Genomic DNA, 9,345 nt, shown 5'->3' on the forward strand with positions numbered 1-9,345 from the left:
AGAGAGAGAAGAGAGAGAGGAGAAGAGAGAGAGGAGAAGAGAGAGAGGAGGAGAGAGAGGAGAGAGAGAGAGAGGAGAGAGAGAGAGAGAGGAGAGAGAGGAGAGAGAGGAGAGAGAGAGAAGAGAAGAAGAGAGGAGAGGAGAAGAGAGAGAGAAGAGAGGAGAAGAGAGAGAGAGAGAGGAGAAGAGAAGAGAGAGAGAGAGAGAGAGAGAAGAGACGAGAAGAGAGAGAGAGAAGAGAAGAGAGGAGGAGCGAGGAGAGAGAGAGAGAGAGAGAGGAGCAGGGAGAGAGAGAGGAGCAGGGAGAGAGAGAGGAGCAGAGAGAGAGAGAGGAGAGAGAGGAGAGGAGAGAGAGGAGAAGAGAGAGAAGAGAAGAAGAGAGAGAGGAGAAGAGAAGAGAGGAGAAGAGAGAGAGAGAGGAGAAGAGAGAGAGGAGAGGAGAAGAGAGAGAGAGAAGAGGAGGAGGAAGAGAGGAGACGATAGAGAGATAGAGAGAGGAGAGGAGAGAGAGAGGAGAGGGGAGAGAGAGAGAACGAGAGGAGAGAGGAGGAGAAGAGACGGAAGAGAAGAAGAGAGAGAGGAAGACGACAAGAGAGAGAGAAGAAGAGAGGGATGAAGAGAAGAGAGAGAGAGAAGAGAGAGAAGAGATAGATAGACGAGAAGAGAGAGAGAGAGAGAGAAGAGAAGACGAAAGAGAGGAAGAGAGAGATAGAGGGGGGGAGGAGAAGAGAGAGAGGAGGAGAGAGAGGAGAAGAGAGCGAGAGAGAGAGAGGAGAGAAGCAGAGAGAGAGAGAGAGATAGAGAGAGATACAGAGAGATAAGATATATAAGATATATATTATAATATACTAAATATATATATATATATATTATATATACTATAATATATATATACATGATTATTCTAATGATAACGTGTCCCTCCCACAGCAGATAGCCCAGCTGTGTGGTACAAGTCCATAACAAGGTAAATAAATGAACAGAGCAACACAGTCCTTACACAAAAGCTCATTTTTATTCAACTGCACTTAAACAGCCTTCATCAAATATGATCTATCACAAACTAATCTGTCATGTCCTCTCTGCCGTTTGAAAACTAGCTGCAAGAATAGAAAACACTTTACGGGCAAATGTAAATGAAGTAGTAGTTGCGATGTAAAGCATTTCTTGCAGTTCGACACTAAGTCCTATCACATGCATGTCCGTACGGCTTGTAATGAAATGAGTCTGGAAGTACACTTGATGAATAAATAAAATCAAAATGGCACATAAAAGAAAATTAATAAAACAAACTTGATCCATTTACAAGTTAGAGCCAGTGTGGAGACAAACCTCTTCACAGTTATCAACCTAAACATCTCTTTTCTTCGTACATGTTCGGGGGTGGCAAAAGGACGCTCGTCAAATCATATTCCGCTGATGTCGGGGGTTTTCGCACCAGAACAGCTCCCAGTTGAGGGCTTGATGGAGAATAAGTATTTCCTCTTTCCCAGTGTCTCCCTTCACACCTCTTCTTCCGTTGTTGACTTTGGCGTGCACACATGTACGTGCATGTGCAACAGTGGAGCCGTTTCACACTCAAAACGCCAAATGTGACAGACCTGAGGAAACAGAAACACGACCTGTTCTTGTAAATGACCACACCTGACATTCAAACTGGGAGGACGCGTGGAAAGATATGAAACATTTTACACATATTACTAATACAAAGTAAATAAACTAACGGACAGCATGGCGCCATCGGGATTACCCTGGAAATGAGCAGTCATAGTTTTATATTTCCTACTACGAACACACCGATTCATGCTCGTGGAAGTGTTACAGAACACGTGCATTACCCAGATTGAGTTTGTCTTTGGAGGCCCAGCTGATGCTGTAGTGCTGAAGAGTTGTTGCAACAGCTCCCTCTCATCCAGGAACTCCAGGCGCTCAATTCTGCAAGAAATATTCATGTTTATTTATTAATGAATGAGCCGCTCTAGCTCCCGATGCGGGGCGGTGTGAAGCCTGCATTACCTTCCCACACATCCTCCTGAGGCAGCATGCTGTAGACCGTCATCATGTCCAGAGCATCAGCGTGCTCCCAGCCCGTCTTCAGAAACCGCTCCTTCTGCACACAACACGTTCAAATACGTTTTACTGATCTCTCCAACATCAGACCCTCAAATCATTCTTGCATTTTGGACTCACTGAGCCGCTCAACTCATGATAATAATCCTCTTGTGAAATATTGAGCGAGGGGTGGCGGAGGTTACCTGAGAGTCCAGAGACCGGCAGGCCTCCACTCCTGCCAGGGTGCACTGGCGACGCTGCAGGTTCTCGATCATCACTTGGCCAAATCGATCGCTCATGTTCACCTGGACGCACGGATCACAGTTCGGCTACGTTATTACATTTCCGCTCTCACACACACACACACCACACACACACACACACATTTACTACTTCTGCCTATTCGAACACCTTTATAATGAACGCCCAGATACTTCAGGTGTCCGTTCACAGAAGTCATTAGTTTTGTTCACCTGTTCGTAGTTGATGAACATGGCGGTCGGGAAGGTTTCTGCAGCCCAGTGAACGACATTGGACGACTGGGAAGGCGTCATGTAGACCAACACACACTCTGACAGGAGCAACGTCGGCAGTCTGGGAGAGAGAGCAGTAACACACTTAACCACAACAACATAACTAGAAAGAACAGAGAGACTGTAATTCTGCTAAACAAGCCTCGAAATCTGTTGTTAAAAAACGATGTTATAACTTCTGTTATCTGGATCCAGAGTAAACAGAGAGCAGACATTTTATTATTCACAGTAGAAACTGTGGAAACATAACAAGTCCTTTCCTTTCCACCAAACTTCATTGACATTTCTAACATTTTAAAATATCTTACTAATTAACTGACACTGACTGACCTGTAAGACTTTAAAACATCCTGCACCGTAAACTCATCGTACTTTCACACCAACGTTTAGTGCGAGCGGAACAATAACAAGTAATGACCCTAAAACCTAAACTCACGCTTCACACTTCACAGCTTCCTGACAAAGAGAGCCTCACGCCGAGAGAACCTTCCCCGGATAAATACAGTTACTGCCGTGTGAGTTAAGAGCTGGCGCCACAGAAAACATCCCGTAACCTTCCATCCATCCATCGTCTACCGCTTATCCGGGGTCGGGTCGCGGGGGCAGCAGCTCCAGTAAGGAACCCCAGACTTCCTTCTCCGGGCCACATCCTCCAGCTCCGACTGGGGGATCCCGAGGCGTTCCCAGTGAGGAGATATAGTCTCTCCACCGAGTCCTGGGTCTTCCCCGGGGTCTCCTCCCAGCTGGACGTGCCTGGAACACCTCCCTAGGGAGGCGTCCAGGTGGCTCCTTACTAGATGAACCACCTCAACTGGCTCCTTTCAACGTAAAGGAGCAGCGGCTCTACTCCGAGTCTCTCCTGATGGCTGAGCTTCTCACCCTATCTCTAAGGGAGACGCCAGCCACCAGTCAGAGAAAACCCATTTCGGCCGCTTGTACCCGTGATCTCGTTCTTTCGGTCATGACCCAGCCTTCATGACCATAGGTGAGGGTAGGAACGAAGATCGACCGGTATATTGAGAGCTTTGCCTTCTGGCTCAGCTCTCTTTTCATCACAACGGTGCGGTAAAGTGACTGTAGTACCGCCTGTGCTATCCAACTACCATAAACCCGCCCCTGGTCCGGTCAGTTGCAGTGGATTCCAATAGTTTCAGAGCAGCAATTTTAGCAACATTTTAGCAAATCCACAGGAAGTTGAGTGTTTTAATATTCAAAACATACATTTTGTGTTGTTGAAATCAGGCTCCAGGCGTCAGACATTATCTGCATTTCAGCCTTCAGACACTGGAGTGACTTTGTTATTATTAGATTAGACATGCTGGGAAAACTAAGGACAACTGACAAAGAGCAGCACGAAGGACTTAATCCAACATCGACCTCAGGTTAGTACATGCAGCATGAAGCATGAAGTTGAGATGAAACTGAGAAAAGAAAGTAGATCTTCACATACTCCGGATTCAGCTGGAACTTCTTCAGTTTTTCATCCAGGTTGGAGATGTCTCGGAGGTCGGCTCCAATGATACAGTACCGGTCTGAGTCAAGGCTGTGGGCATCTGAGCGAACACACACATACGCTGTGAGGAAGTGGAACACGATACTACACAGACTGACTGAAGCACAGAGATATGTCACGTTTATTACCAAGTAGTAAGGAGTCTGTAGAGTGGGTTTCAATGAGGGGTTTGGACAGGGGAGGTTTTTGTTCTAGTCAAAGAAAAATAACAAAAGAAAAACAGCATTAACAGTAATTAATAACCAAAACTGCCCGGCAACAGTAAACCTGAAGCCACACACACACACACACACACACACACCACACACACAAGCTGAAACTAATGTAGTCTAATACCAGTCCTGCAAACTATCTCATTTACATAATAATATACTTTGTTATATATATATATAATATATATAATATATATATATATATATATATATATATATATATATATATATATATATATATATATATATATATACAGACATTCTTACATACATGTATCTCTGTCTCCCTCACATTGCAACACCAAAGCCAGAGAAGAAAAAAAAGCGCATGTGCTGCTCAGTTATAATAACGACCTAAAGACATTTCCCTTATTAATATGCATGTAACATATTGAATAATGAATATCCATCATAACCTGATCTGTGAGGGAAGCTTGTGGCAGATCCGGTTCATGCATGGCACACGGTACGGGAGATAAAAATAAGATAATAATAATAATAATAATAATAATAATAATAATAATAATAATAATAATAATACGGTTGTCTTACTTGATATTGTGTATTTTTCTGGCCACAACTGTTGGAAAGTCCACTTCAAAAAACTTCCGTGGCATGAGGTTCTGATCCTATAACAAAATGATATATTAGTATTATTTTCCACTTTCACTTAAATCTTTTAACCAACATCTGTCCGGATCATAACTATTTTAACTTTGAATGCACGTTTGTTTACATAATGACACTGTTGTTTAATTCAAACAATTTAATTAGTTTCTGTATACAAAATGCTATTTTTATTTTTCCAACGTTGACGTCGATGCACTTTTATTTTTTTGTGCAGATTTATTTATTTTAAATAAAAACTCTCACTTGCTACCTTTGAGGACAAAAATGTCCCCTTCCTAAAACTGGTAAAAAAAAAAAATACTATGCATTAATATTATTTTCCAATTCCATTTCTATTTAATTTAATTGTAATTCATTTAATTAAACTTTGATTTTATGTAATTTAATTGTAATTTAATTGTAATTTATTTTATTTTATTTATTTTATTTTATTTTATTTTATTTTTATTTATTTTATTTATTTTATTTATTTTATTTATTTTATTTATTTTATTTATTTTATTTTTTTATTTAAATAGTTTAACAGTCCTGATCATAACTACCAAACAATCATTTTCAGATGCTTAAACCCTTTAAATGACAGTTTGTTTACATGAGGCCTACTAACAACCCCACTTGTTGTTTTTTACGAAAGAAAAAAGAAATCACAAAATTTAAAAATTAGCCAGCAAGTATGTCAGATTTAAATAAAACAAAAAAGCCTTGTGTTAAGCACAAACCACTTAATTAAAAAGCCCCAAAATGTCCTTAGTGAGGCACACGGGTTGTTACATATAGATAAGTGTTCTATGATGCAGCAAAAGCAACATGAGTCACATCTAGTCCTGGCAGTGAGCTGCAAACCTTCAGTGTCCCAAAACGTGGTGTCCAGTCCAGCGCCCCGGTTGATTACTTGACAGTCACACTCTGTTTTCCTTATAAAGGCGTCGCAGCAGAATGGTTAACTCCTTGAACGCGGGCCACCTTAGTAACCTGTCAAATGAGATAAGAAACATAAGCTAATAAAACACACACCTGGACTGCATCACAAACAAAAACATTCCTCTGGCCATTTCAGCGTGGCTTTGCAATGTAGCATTTATTAATACTATAACAAATAAGATTTAACATACATGAAGCCTTTACACGTTTATGTGCACATTTTGACAGTGTGAGTGGGGTAATTTACCGCAGACAACTACTCACTAACCACATTGTAGAGTGAGGTGTTGATAGTTCTATAGATGGCCATCATTACTCTATGCATGCATTCCTTTAACGCTGCAGCAAGGCGCTCGTGAGGCACCTGCTACAGACAATCTTAGTTTTACGTTCTATGACTTGTAGTGCTGCTCATATACAAGTTGCACACATGCAGCCCTTCACCAAGCTGATGAGTTATTTTCCAATAAATAAAAAAGTGAAAGAAGAGAGAGTATCACTTACCTCTATTGATTTCCGGTGCCTTCCGCTCCCCGACAGATCTAACAAAGTACTGGATATAGGGGTCCTTCCAGTAGCTTTTACTGGTAGCAAACCTAGTACACCAAGTAGATATATGATGAGGAGGGTGACATACATCATTCTACATAAATCCTATTTAACACATTTATTGTTTTAATCAAATTACCCCCAGAAAGATATGCTGTTAATAGGATCACGATCTTAAAGGCAGATCCACTTTCCCTTTATGCAACTTTATACTTCTACTCCATTACATCTCAGTACTTTTTACTACATTTGTCTGACAGCTTGTTACTTTTCAAATTACAATTTGACATCATCCTTCCTGTCCAGTGAAAACCATGCATCTCCAGGTGTGTTGGTTTTGAATCTTTGTGATTGAGCGATGAAGTGTTGCTTGAGAACATTCTCCTCCTTCATAAGATGAATAAGTTATTTAAAAACCCTCTTGGATCAGCTGGAAAATGCATCATCACAAAGCTGAATCTCATGAAACGTTTACTTTTAGAGATACGTGGTTCTCACAGGACAGAGACAAAGCTACAAACATGAGGATCTTATAGAATATGATGCATTTCTTTCGATCAAACTAACAGGAGTTCAAATTAGCACAACATTAAACATCTAAAGCAGTACAATGCAACAGACACATTAATGCAGCAGTGATATAAATACAATAAAATGCATACTTTAACTGTAGGTACATTATGCTTACATACTTAAGGTTTTAAATGCAGGACATTTACTTGTAACATAATATTTTCACAGTTTGGCATTAGTTCTTTAACTTAAAGGATCTTAATACTTCTTCTCCACTATGTGGTCTGATCCATACAGGTCTCACAAACCTCCCCATAATAAACCATGGGCAGCAGAGTACACTACCTGCCTGCTGTCAAATTGTTGAGGCTGTTGTTGGTAGTGAAAACAAGATAGATCAAATTAAAATAGTGTTTTTCAGGACCACCATGTTGCTCTATGTATACTAGTTATTGGGGATGACAGTACAGTAAAACTGAGATGTAGTCTTCCATTTAATGTTGGATAAAGTTGCTTTATTACCTGTAGCTATGACGTTTTGAAGCATTACTGCAGCATGGCATTTGATATGCATTAACTACTTTAATGCTTCAACTTAAGTCACATATTGCAATTAAAGCCATATGATTGGAGGTTAGATAATGAACGTTGCTGCTGCACGGTACCTTTTACATATGGTTGCATCGTCACAGGTCGCCCTCACTGCTTCATCGGAAGTATCCGAGTCTATGAAGGGTTGCCGAGCTGCCATTAGCGATCCTTGTACTAACGTTATGTTGACAACATTAAAACTGTACCTGGTCCCCCTGCTTCACACTGGCTAGCTTAGCTACAAGCTAACTGGCTAGCTCAATTTTGACAGGTGGGGTTATTGAACAAAACGGGGAAGAAGAAGAAGAAGAAAATAACTGTGAGTGTAGTCGGGTTGCTGAAATACTTGTGTATATTAAACAAAGTACAAGTTGGATGAAAATTAGCTGTATTTAACGAGTGGATAATATTTTTGACTGGCTAATAACAACTCGCCGCTAGAAATATATGAGCAGTTCCGGCCAGATGAAAAACACTTCCGGTTAGTGTTTTCAGATTAAAAGCATCCCTACAAAAGTTCTGATTTTGCACTCGAATAAAATAAACCTAACCTTAATTAATACTAAACAATTCCAGCAGTGTTGTTATGCAGTAACACTTAATAAATAAATAATAATAATACATTTTAAATATTTTTTATACTTTTCATACAAGACATTCAGCACAAATAACTTATTTAATGGAAAATAAGATGGAAGATAAAACCCACTTGACAAAGTATATAAAATATGCTAACAATTAAATACATAAACTAGGATGGGAAATAGAACCCGCTAAATAATAACAATATTATTATTAAAATCAGTAGCCTACCCATATTTGCAACATGCATATACATCAATAAACACTGCAACAGCAATGTCTCCATTCTCTTCTACTCTTTTGTTATCTTTTCTTCTCTACATTAGTTGTGGAGATTTGAATTTGTTAAGTATTCCACCTCAAGTGCACTCTCTGCACTATAAGATACTTATGTCCAAGGTGCTCATTACTGTGCTTTGCACTGAGCATCATCTTTTGGTGAACAGAATAGGTCTATTAACTTGAAATTGACAAATATTGTCATTAAACCTGCCATAGCACAGACAGATGGTTTGTAAAATCAACTAAACTAGTAAACAATGTGCCTGAGTAAGAGGTGCCAGAATCAGCCAATCACATCCATCTGTTTTATTCTAAAGATGAGTAGAGACAGCAAAGATGATTTACAGTGGGGGGGACGGGACATTAAAAAGTCACAGACAGGACATTCATCGAGTCCCATGTGAAATATAGAATTCAAAGCCGCTCTGATACATTTCCTCGCGGATCCTGTGGGGAAATCCTGCCATTACAAAGCCGACCTCATAGAAGAAACCTTATGTCACTCAGATAATCAAGAATGTATTTGTGGCATCTGTGGAGTTCGTCTGAATCCCTCAGAAAAAATTGGTGCAGCATGTGGAAAGTCACATGAAAAAGAAAGGGACTTCTCCTACTTGTGGAAGAAACTTCAGCAGCTTTGTTAAAAATCTATTTGAAAATCCATAAAGGGGAGAAACCATATAGCTGCAAAGCTCTGATCAGCCACATGCAGAACCATACAGGCGCATGTGCATCATACACTTCATGGCTGTACACAAAGTGTGTGTCTCCTATAATATCTTAATGCTCACTTTGGCATATTTCGATCCAAGTATTTGGGAAGTTGACAGCCAGCTGAAAGGCATAAGGATCTATAGCTTCGATCTCACAGAAGCATAATGCACTTAGACTATCAGTTACTTGAGTTGCATACCATTAAGCATCAGTATACTCTTATTGCATCACAGCAAAAAGGATGTGGGCTTAT

At 40.1% G+C, this 9,345-nt stretch overlaps 2 pseudogenes; both read right to left on the minus strand.

Moving 5' to 3' along the window:
* Positions 1 to 1,302, minus strand: part of LOC115024887 (delphilin-like) — a 17,681-nt pseudogene extending 16,379 nt beyond the window's left edge.
* Positions 997 to 7,980, minus strand: LOC115024619 (leucine carboxyl methyltransferase 1-like; annotated as a pseudogene).
* Positions 7,981 to 9,345: the final 1,365 nt, after the last annotated feature.

Source organism: Cottoperca gobio, chromosome 19 (genome assembly GCF_900634415.1).
Source record: "Cottoperca gobio chromosome 19, fCotGob3.1, whole genome shotgun sequence".
In the NCBI taxonomy this organism is placed as follows: domain Eukaryota; kingdom Metazoa; phylum Chordata; class Actinopteri; order Perciformes; family Bovichtidae; genus Cottoperca; species Cottoperca gobio.